General features: G+C 34.4%; 1 protein-coding gene and 1 long non-coding RNA gene across 2 annotated transcripts in view; one reads left to right on the top strand and one right to left on the bottom strand.

Moving 5' to 3' along the window:
- Nucleotides 1-4,664, bottom strand: part of LOC107753822 (uncharacterized) — a 16,155-nt gene extending 11,491 nt beyond the window's left edge. Inside the window, exon 1 of the long non-coding RNA XR_001641509.1 lies at nt 4,590-4,664. This is a non-coding gene — a long non-coding RNA (uncharacterized LOC107753822). The remainder of the gene's footprint in view (nt 1-4,589) is intronic.
- The window catches only part of wdr18 (WD repeat domain 18), a 78,529-nt gene that overhangs the window by 50,062 nt on the left and 20,004 nt on the right, over nt 1-8,463 (top strand). The window lies entirely within an intron of this gene.

Genomic DNA, 8,463 nt, shown 5'->3' with positions numbered 1-8,463 from the left:
TTAAATTTGCACTAAACATTTTGTATTTACTTTGTAACAATAACTTCTATCTAAATAGTTTTTGTTGTTTTTTTTAATGAGGGCAAAAGAAATTCATGTTTTTTTTATTATTTAAAAGCAAATGCAAACATATCGAGATATATATTGAATATCGTAAAAATTGACAATATCGATATAATTTTTTTTATATATATCACCCAGCCCTATTGCGATCTGAAAAATCAAGCTGATGAATTAGTTTTCGTTCTCGCCATTGTTGCCCTGGTGGTCAATGAGGGCTAAAGGACCACAGATGTCAGGTCCCTTTGAGCAGGCAAGAGCTTTTTGAAGGCCATTGAGGGCTCTTGAATTGAACAAATTAGCACCGAATTATTGTGATAACCCCTAGCCTCTAGTTCATTATCTGTCCTATCAACTTAGAGAAAGGGAGGGTGAGAAGAAGAGGGTGAACGAGTGAGCTGGGCTGTGGGGTTGAAGCAGATTTTGTTCTTATGTTCTCAGATTGATGCAGGCTAAATTACCCCATTGACTTTGAGGGCCTTTGATCAAATACCTCGCTGTAATTAAACAGCTCTGAGAGGTTTAAAGGTTTTAGTTAATAACCAGTGCGCTATGTGTCAGACTGACTCCCTCATTCCAAGAATTTTGTGTTGTTAGAATTGCTTTTTCTGAGAAATAAACGATCTCATGGTGGTTCAAAGATTTTGTGCAGTCTACCGAAATCCCTGCTAGGGATGGGCCATGATGGTCGACTAATCAGATACTTGTCCAACAACCAGTAGCAGTGTGTCTTATGTAAGAAACATGTCCAATTGGGATGAGGTGAACCGTGAAACCAGCCTATTTATACATATATGTATATCTCACTGGGATTATAATGCTGTCTGACAAACAACAGTTGTAAAAGGTGCACTATTTATCGGTTAACCAGATATTTAAATATTGATTAGGCAAAAACGGTTAATAACAGTAAATAGTATTGGTCTGTCTTTACTAATGTGAATGAATTTGAAAAACTGTTTTAAATGACATAATTTATTGTAAAACCAACTATTTAAGAACCAATAACATTGTCAAAAAACGTAAATATCGGTAAAAAAAAAAAACCGGTCGATCTGGTTATTGACTGTCTCTACTATTATGGATGAATTTGAAACACTGTTTTCATTGGCACCATTTATGGGTAAACCTGGTATTTAAGATCTGATCACAGATCATGTGAAAAAATTTACATATTGGGAAAAAAATAACGGTCAATCTGATTATTGTCTCTCTGCTATTGTGCATGAATTTGAAACACTGTTTTCAGTGGCACTATTTATGGATAAACCCAGTATTCAAAAACTGATTACCAGTTACACACAAGTCACAATATTGCTAAAAAGTTAAGGTCAAATCAATTGTCATCTATCTCTACTAATGTGTATGAATTTGAAATACTCCTTTAGATGGCACCAACTTAAAATGTTAATGTAAATCAATGTAAGAATAGAGAAGTGTTAATATCAGTAAAAAAAAATAAAAATAAAAATAATATATATATATATATATGTGTGTGTGTGTATAGGTCAAACATATTTTACTGGAACCAAAATGTCACCATTTATTGGAAAACCTGAACTATCTCTATTACTGTATGAATTTGAAACACTGATTTAGATGTCACCATTTTTCAGTAAACCTGAAATTTAAGTGTAAAACAAGAAGTGTTAAGATTGGTAGAAACGGTTCATTTCTAGTATTTCTGTTGCAGTTGACCATAAATTGCATTTCTTTCAGTCTTGCACATCAGGACTTTCTTTATTTGATTTTGTGACAGAAATCCACTCTCCTGGGGCTGTTGACAACTAGGACAGGGTGCAAGCTTGTCTCTTAACTTCACAAGGAGATGCGTCTCCGAGCGAAGTGGGTCCTGTGTACTCGCTGTAGCTGGATGAGGGGCAACGAATCTCTCCTCAAGGCTCTTGATCATGGAGGCAATTAAACCCAGTTTCACGCCTTATCCCCAGACACAGCTGATACCCCCACTCCTCCTTTTATCTGTCTTCATTAAAGCCAGCAGGCGGCCTGTCAAATGACAAGAGTGAAAAGAGAGCGAGCCAAACAAACGCCTCAGCCAAAATGGCCAGAACTGAAGTGTCATTTACAGACATTTCGTGTTCAGAAGGCTGAAAGGCATAATTGTTCAGTTTACTTTATGTACAGCCTAATATTTAGTCCCTCTTAAGGAAGCTCAGAAATTGACCAAGATAGGGCTCAGCCATATGGCCAAAAATATTATCATATTTCTTTCCGTATCATAAAATATCAGTATTTATCAATATTCATTTACCATCAATGGGGAAATGCTTTCCACATGTTTTTTAGACCTTGAGAATTAATGTAAATGTAACTTGTTTGCTCGCAATTAAACTCTGCCGAGGAGCTGTCTTTTAATTTTCCATGAAAAATCTGTGGTTCCATGAAATCTGTTTCATTTTCCACTAAATTCTGTTTTCAGTCTTTATTTTTTTTCTGTATTCTTTGATTTAATATTTAATACAAAGTAATCATCAAAATGGTGTTACAACAAAACATTACATTTTTTCATTTTTTTTTGTCAGATAAGATGCATGACAAAACTGTATAAATTGGATGTAAAAATATCTTGGTTGTTTGATATTCCTTAAAAATAATCATAATATTATTATATTGATAAGTACATTTTAGTACATAATATTAATATATTTCTGTCATAATTTCTTCAAGTAAAACTGAACTTTTATTTTGGCGGTTTGTCTTGAAGGTCTTTGAGCGTCAGTGTATGTTTGATATTTTTTTCTCAAATGAAATGGTGTAAAGCTGGTGAAGTGACTCTCAGAGCAGCTCTGGAGATGAAGTTTGTGTGTTCATGTCTCATATTGAAACAGCAGACGGTGAAAACATTGTTAGCATCATGTGTGTTTGGTTTTTTTGTATAGTAGATACAACTACACCATTTGTTCACACAGAGACACGCAGAACATGCAGACTTACTAGCCACATGCACTGACTCATTGTCGTGTTTATTTCTGCTTTGTGATCGGCTATAAAGATTGAGGAAAAATGTCCAGAACTTATCATTGTTAACGACATAATTTATATTGCTATCTCTATGATATTGTTCACTGCCTAGCCCTAGACAAAGATACAAGTAATGCAAGATTTTTTTATTTAACCTTTTTTCTTGACCTACACAGAACCGTAGATCACTACACAAAATTGCAGTCGATTCATTGCGATTATGAATGCGATTTTGCGTAGCTTGTCATTGAACTACGGCTCTGTGTAGTAAATGCCGCTCCATCTGAAAGCACGTGCTGGAGATTTACTACTAATCACAGAAGCTGACGAGATGCGCATGACAATCGCATTCGATTTTTTGCACAGACCTAATGAGAATGTTCTATGGCAAAAGTTACTCCAACAGATTCAGCTGGCCCTGGTTGTTTGATGTGACTTGTGACAAAGAGTTTCTGATGCATATTGCTCTATACACTCTGAAAAGACCTTGATTGGCTGACAATGGGAATAAGAGTGCCCAGGGATTTTTATAAATCTGCCAGGAAACCATGTTCTGATTACAAGCTACCAGGTTGAGTCAAGTAATTACTGGATTTGCCAAGCTTTTTTGCCAGGTTAGTGGCTTCAGTGAGTGTTCATTTGAAGTATGTGAAGGCTATGACATTTAATTGCTCACTTGCTGTTACGTTGTGCTATTTTGCATAATGGAAACATATTACTTTGAATTTATATCACTTACAGAAGAGAATATTACAGCAAAATGTAGTGTCCTGCCGATAAATTAGTTTCAACCTCATTAAACAGTGCAAGCAATCTGTCAAACAACTTGACACGGCAATCCTAGCTTATGAAACTATTTGCTTATGACTTCAATTGAAATATTTAGTGTGTTCATGCTTTGGACAGCTTGGGTAGTACACTTTTTTTTTTTTCTCTGCCACTTTCACTCACCATCTGTTTTTCCACCATGTACACACTAACATTCAAAAATTTGGGGTCTGAGATTTTGTTCATCAAAGAATTCTGAAAGTAGACAAAAAATATTAAGCATATTACAAGCACAACTCTTTTCTACTATATAATACTAAGCGCAACTATTTTCAATATTGATATTAATAAGAAATGTTTCCTGAGCAGCAAATCAGCATGTTAGAATAATTTCTGAAGGATCATGAGACACTGAAGACATGCATCACAGGAATAAATTTTTACAATATATTCAAATAAAAATCCGGTATTTTAAATTGTAATAATATTTCACAATATTACTACTTTTTTTCTGTATTTTTGATCCAATGAATGCAGACTTGGTGAGCATAAGAGGATTCTTCCAAAAACATTAAAAAGTCTTTAAAAACTGATTTTGAAAAGATATTGTGGTGCTAATTATTATTGTACTATTTATTTTTACGTATAGCATCAATTTTAGAACTTGTAGCATTAATAATGAAGCGTTTGTTTAGTGCAGATACGTTTTTGTATTAATTTTGCACGTTTTTTTTAAAGATGTTTTGCAAGAATGTGAACATTCTAGAAGTTTCTATAACATTCTGTAATATTCTAGTGCTTTCTGGAATATTCCAGAACATCGTGGGACTAGTCATAACAAGACAAAAATTATCCAACGTACACTGAATTTTGGACGACTCACTTTTGGTAACCGTTTATGTTAAACTGTTGTTAACTGAGTATTATGCCATTTTTATGCATTAGTAATAACAGATCAGCTGTTTTTTTTTTTCAGTTTTCATGAGCACCGTTAATGATACACAAAACATAATGTGATTTTCATATTCAGCATGTCAAACATCATGAAGAAACATTAAGAATAAAAGCGAAACAAATTTTCTAAAAGTACTCAGCTGTAAAGTTGCATGCAAATACCACATGACTTTAAGAACCATAATGTAGAGTTTTATCTCGCGACACCACTTAGTTGGAAAAAGTAGCTGGAAAATCAGTTGAATAACTGTCACACGACTGAAAGTTATGTTTTAGTTACTCCCCAGACATCGATTGATTAGTTCAAAAGTCGTTGTGTCATGCAGAAGAGGTCAGGTTTGTTGACCCTTGTGTTAATTACTCAGCACTGGCAATTAACTACTGCTCATCTAATCTCTTAATCCCATCTGACCTAAAGACAAGAGCACTCTGAAAGAAAAGAGGGCTCAGAGAACACTCAGACGGCTGAAAACCAAATGGAGATGTCAGAATCACTCCATTCCCATGCTCGCTGACCGTCTGACTGCCACTGGATTATCAGATGGGATGGACTTTTCGGATTTTATTAGACACGGCCTCAAATTGAGTTCATGTTTCTTGACCTGGTGATATATATGTCTTAAATATATGTTGAACAGTTGTCTATAATAGACCAGATTAGTGCAAAAAATTATTCAAGCACCTGTCATTCTGATGCAGTTGGCTATAAAAGAATACAGTGCTGTGAAAATGTATTTGCCACATCTTGATTTCTTTTAGGTATTCAGATGAAATACAACATGAAACAAAGGCAACACATACAGTGTTTATTTATTTAGTTTAATTTACACATAAAAGGTTGTCTGACACCTAACATGCATGTGGAAACTTTGTGACATATATCATGCCTCGTGATTGCAATCCAAAATAAAGCCTTAAAAAGAACAGAAAGTCTTCATTTCATAAAGTCATTGCATTAAATGTTGCATGCACTGCAAAAAAATAGTATCTTGCTCAGTATTTTTGTCTTGTTTTCCAGTACTAACATCTAAACATCCTTAAATCAATATACATTTACTTGATATGCAGAATGAAAATATGAAGTCTTGTTTTCTAAGAAACTGAACACAAAAAGTGAGTTTATGCTTAAAACAAAAACAAACATCTGTCAATGGGGAATGAAAACATGCTTTCCCTTTGAATTACGTTCATTTTCTGAGCCCATTGGCAAATATTTGTTATTGTTTTATGCATAAATTCATTTCATTTTGTGTCATTTTGCTTCTCAAATAAATGTGTTTTGATTTAAAGTGACAGCACTTTCTTAATATTAATCAAACCGCAACAACAAAGAAATCACTCACTGCTCTTGATTGAATAGCTTTTGTAACTTTAATAAAGATTCATCTTTAATTTATACAGTCAAATATGCAATGCTGTTTTACATTTCATTACTTTATTCAATTTCTGTACCTGAAAACTAATGTTAGAAAAAAAACTGTAAAAAAACTGAAAATCACTGTTTATTTTATTTGTATCTTTACTCTATTGTATTTATTTGTGCTGTTGCCTGTAGTTAGATTATTCTTATTTTCTTTATTTTTATTTGACAGTATAGTTTTTGCTTAAACATCGCACATACCGAACCGTACCGAAACCGTGACTCTAAAACCGTGATACAAAACCGAACCGGGAGTAAGTTGAACCGTTCCACCCCTAATATATATATATATATATATATATATATATATAATGTATGTATGAGCAGCATCTCACGAGTAGCAGTGTGATATGGCTGTATATCAGCACGGCTGTGTTTCTGGCGTAGGCACGAGGCTGCAGGTAATCACAGCATGCAATACAACCATATCACACGGCTACTCGCATGATATTGCGTTTATACAACAGTTTTTTCAATAAAAAAAGCGAGAACAACGGAATGCCTTTAAAAACCTTATTTTTTTACGGAACTATTTCCTTCCGCCACGGATTCAAATCTCAAGCTGACAGCTCAACAGCTGAGCCCAAGCCTCCGTTACTAATTAGAAAATGAATTTAGAACTAGTAACGAAGGTTTAAAATTCTGTATTAAAAGCTCACATCTACGAAAACATCGAAGCAAATTTTCAAATAGACATTATCTTTATTAACAAACCGCATATTTGAAGTCTAAACAAATACATTCTCACCTAAAAACTCTTAAAACTACATTCCGTGACACAAAAACAGTATTATTTATAACATTATAGTGAGTTTGGGTGTCAGCCATGACAGGCTGTGAGAAATACCGCAAACAGAGTGATACAAACGGTGAAACGGTTGGAATGCTGTTATCAGTAGAATATCGCATGGCTGGAAAAGGCACTCAGCCAATCAGATTCAAGAACTAGAGAGAACTGTTGTATAAATGTATGTCAACATATATTTCAACTTGATAGTTTATATGCAACTCAGTTTTTATTTAAGTGATGATTATTAAATAAATGTGATTAATTTATTATTAAATGTTGTTTTTGTTCTTGGTTTTGTTTTCAGTTCAAATTTTTATTTTTATTTATTTATTTATTTTTAATGGTGCATCACTAGGCTTTTTGCCATTCCTTAGGTGTAATTTCCCTACTTCTAACATGAAGGTGTAATTTCCTTACTTCTAACATGAAAAACTAGCAATTTATGAAAAATATTTAGTTTTTCCATGGGAGATTTTAAGGAGTCATGTCAAATGGCTGCTATAGTAGTAACAGAAATGTGGTGTGAAAGCACCATTCAAATCAGGTTTGGTCCAAAAGCAAGATTAAAGAAAAAGCTCAAAGCCTTTGGGAAGGAAGCCTCTTGGACATTTGGCAGAATGACGGCCACAAATTTTACATCCATTCCGCCCCATTCCCTCTGGGTTGTCATCATGCCAGGTGTCTCTGCAGTGCGCTGGCAGAGTGTGCATGTTACCCATCTCTTTGCGCTTTTCCCCATCACTCCCAAGCTCCACGTTATGTGACCCGAGAAGCCGGCACACACGATTTATGACTGCGTGTCGGAGTAGCCTGCACCATTAGTGTAATTCTAGGAGTGGAGCCAGTATCCCGTGAATCAATTGCCATGATTGAGTGGGAGATAATTAGCCGGCCCTGATTGCCCACAACAAAGAATAATACTTTCACCTAAGTACGCAGCACACAAACTACATTTCATGACTCAGTGGAGTTTAATTCGGGAGTGTTTATTGCTGCAAAACCTAGTGAGCTGCCTTTTAACACAGCCTCTAACTGACAAAGAAATTAAGTGAACGATTTGGAACTAGGGATATGCCGGTATCAAATTTTCATGTTGCGATTCATTGCTAATGCTTTTATTACGGTATACGGTATTATCACGATATTGAAATTAAGTAAAAAAAAAGTGCTGTCATAATACAGTATAACAGGTTTAATAACTTTTTTCTTATCGCAAAAATAACTGAACATTTAAATGCAATAAAGCAATACAGAAAAATGTATAAAGTTAAAAGTTTTACACAGATTAAAGTGCCAGCGGTGTTGTGCATTTTGACCAGTTTATGGGAAAAGTATTCTTAAAATGCATTCAAAATTTGGAATAATTTGTAATATATAATTATTCAAGGTATTTAGAAGTGCCCACGATAACAATATCGTGCATATTCATTACCGTGATATATCGCATTACCGAATACTGGCACAAGTCTATTTGGAACATAGCACATGC

The sequence above is a fragment of the Sinocyclocheilus rhinocerous genome, unplaced genomic scaffold, assembly GCF_001515625.1.
Source record: "Sinocyclocheilus rhinocerous isolate Xijiao unplaced genomic scaffold, SAMN03320098_v1.1 scaffold711, whole genome shotgun sequence".
In the NCBI taxonomy this organism is placed as follows: Eukaryota; Metazoa; Chordata; class Actinopteri; order Cypriniformes; family Cyprinidae; genus Sinocyclocheilus; species Sinocyclocheilus rhinocerous.
This window is presented reverse-complemented; position numbering and strand designations above follow the sequence as displayed.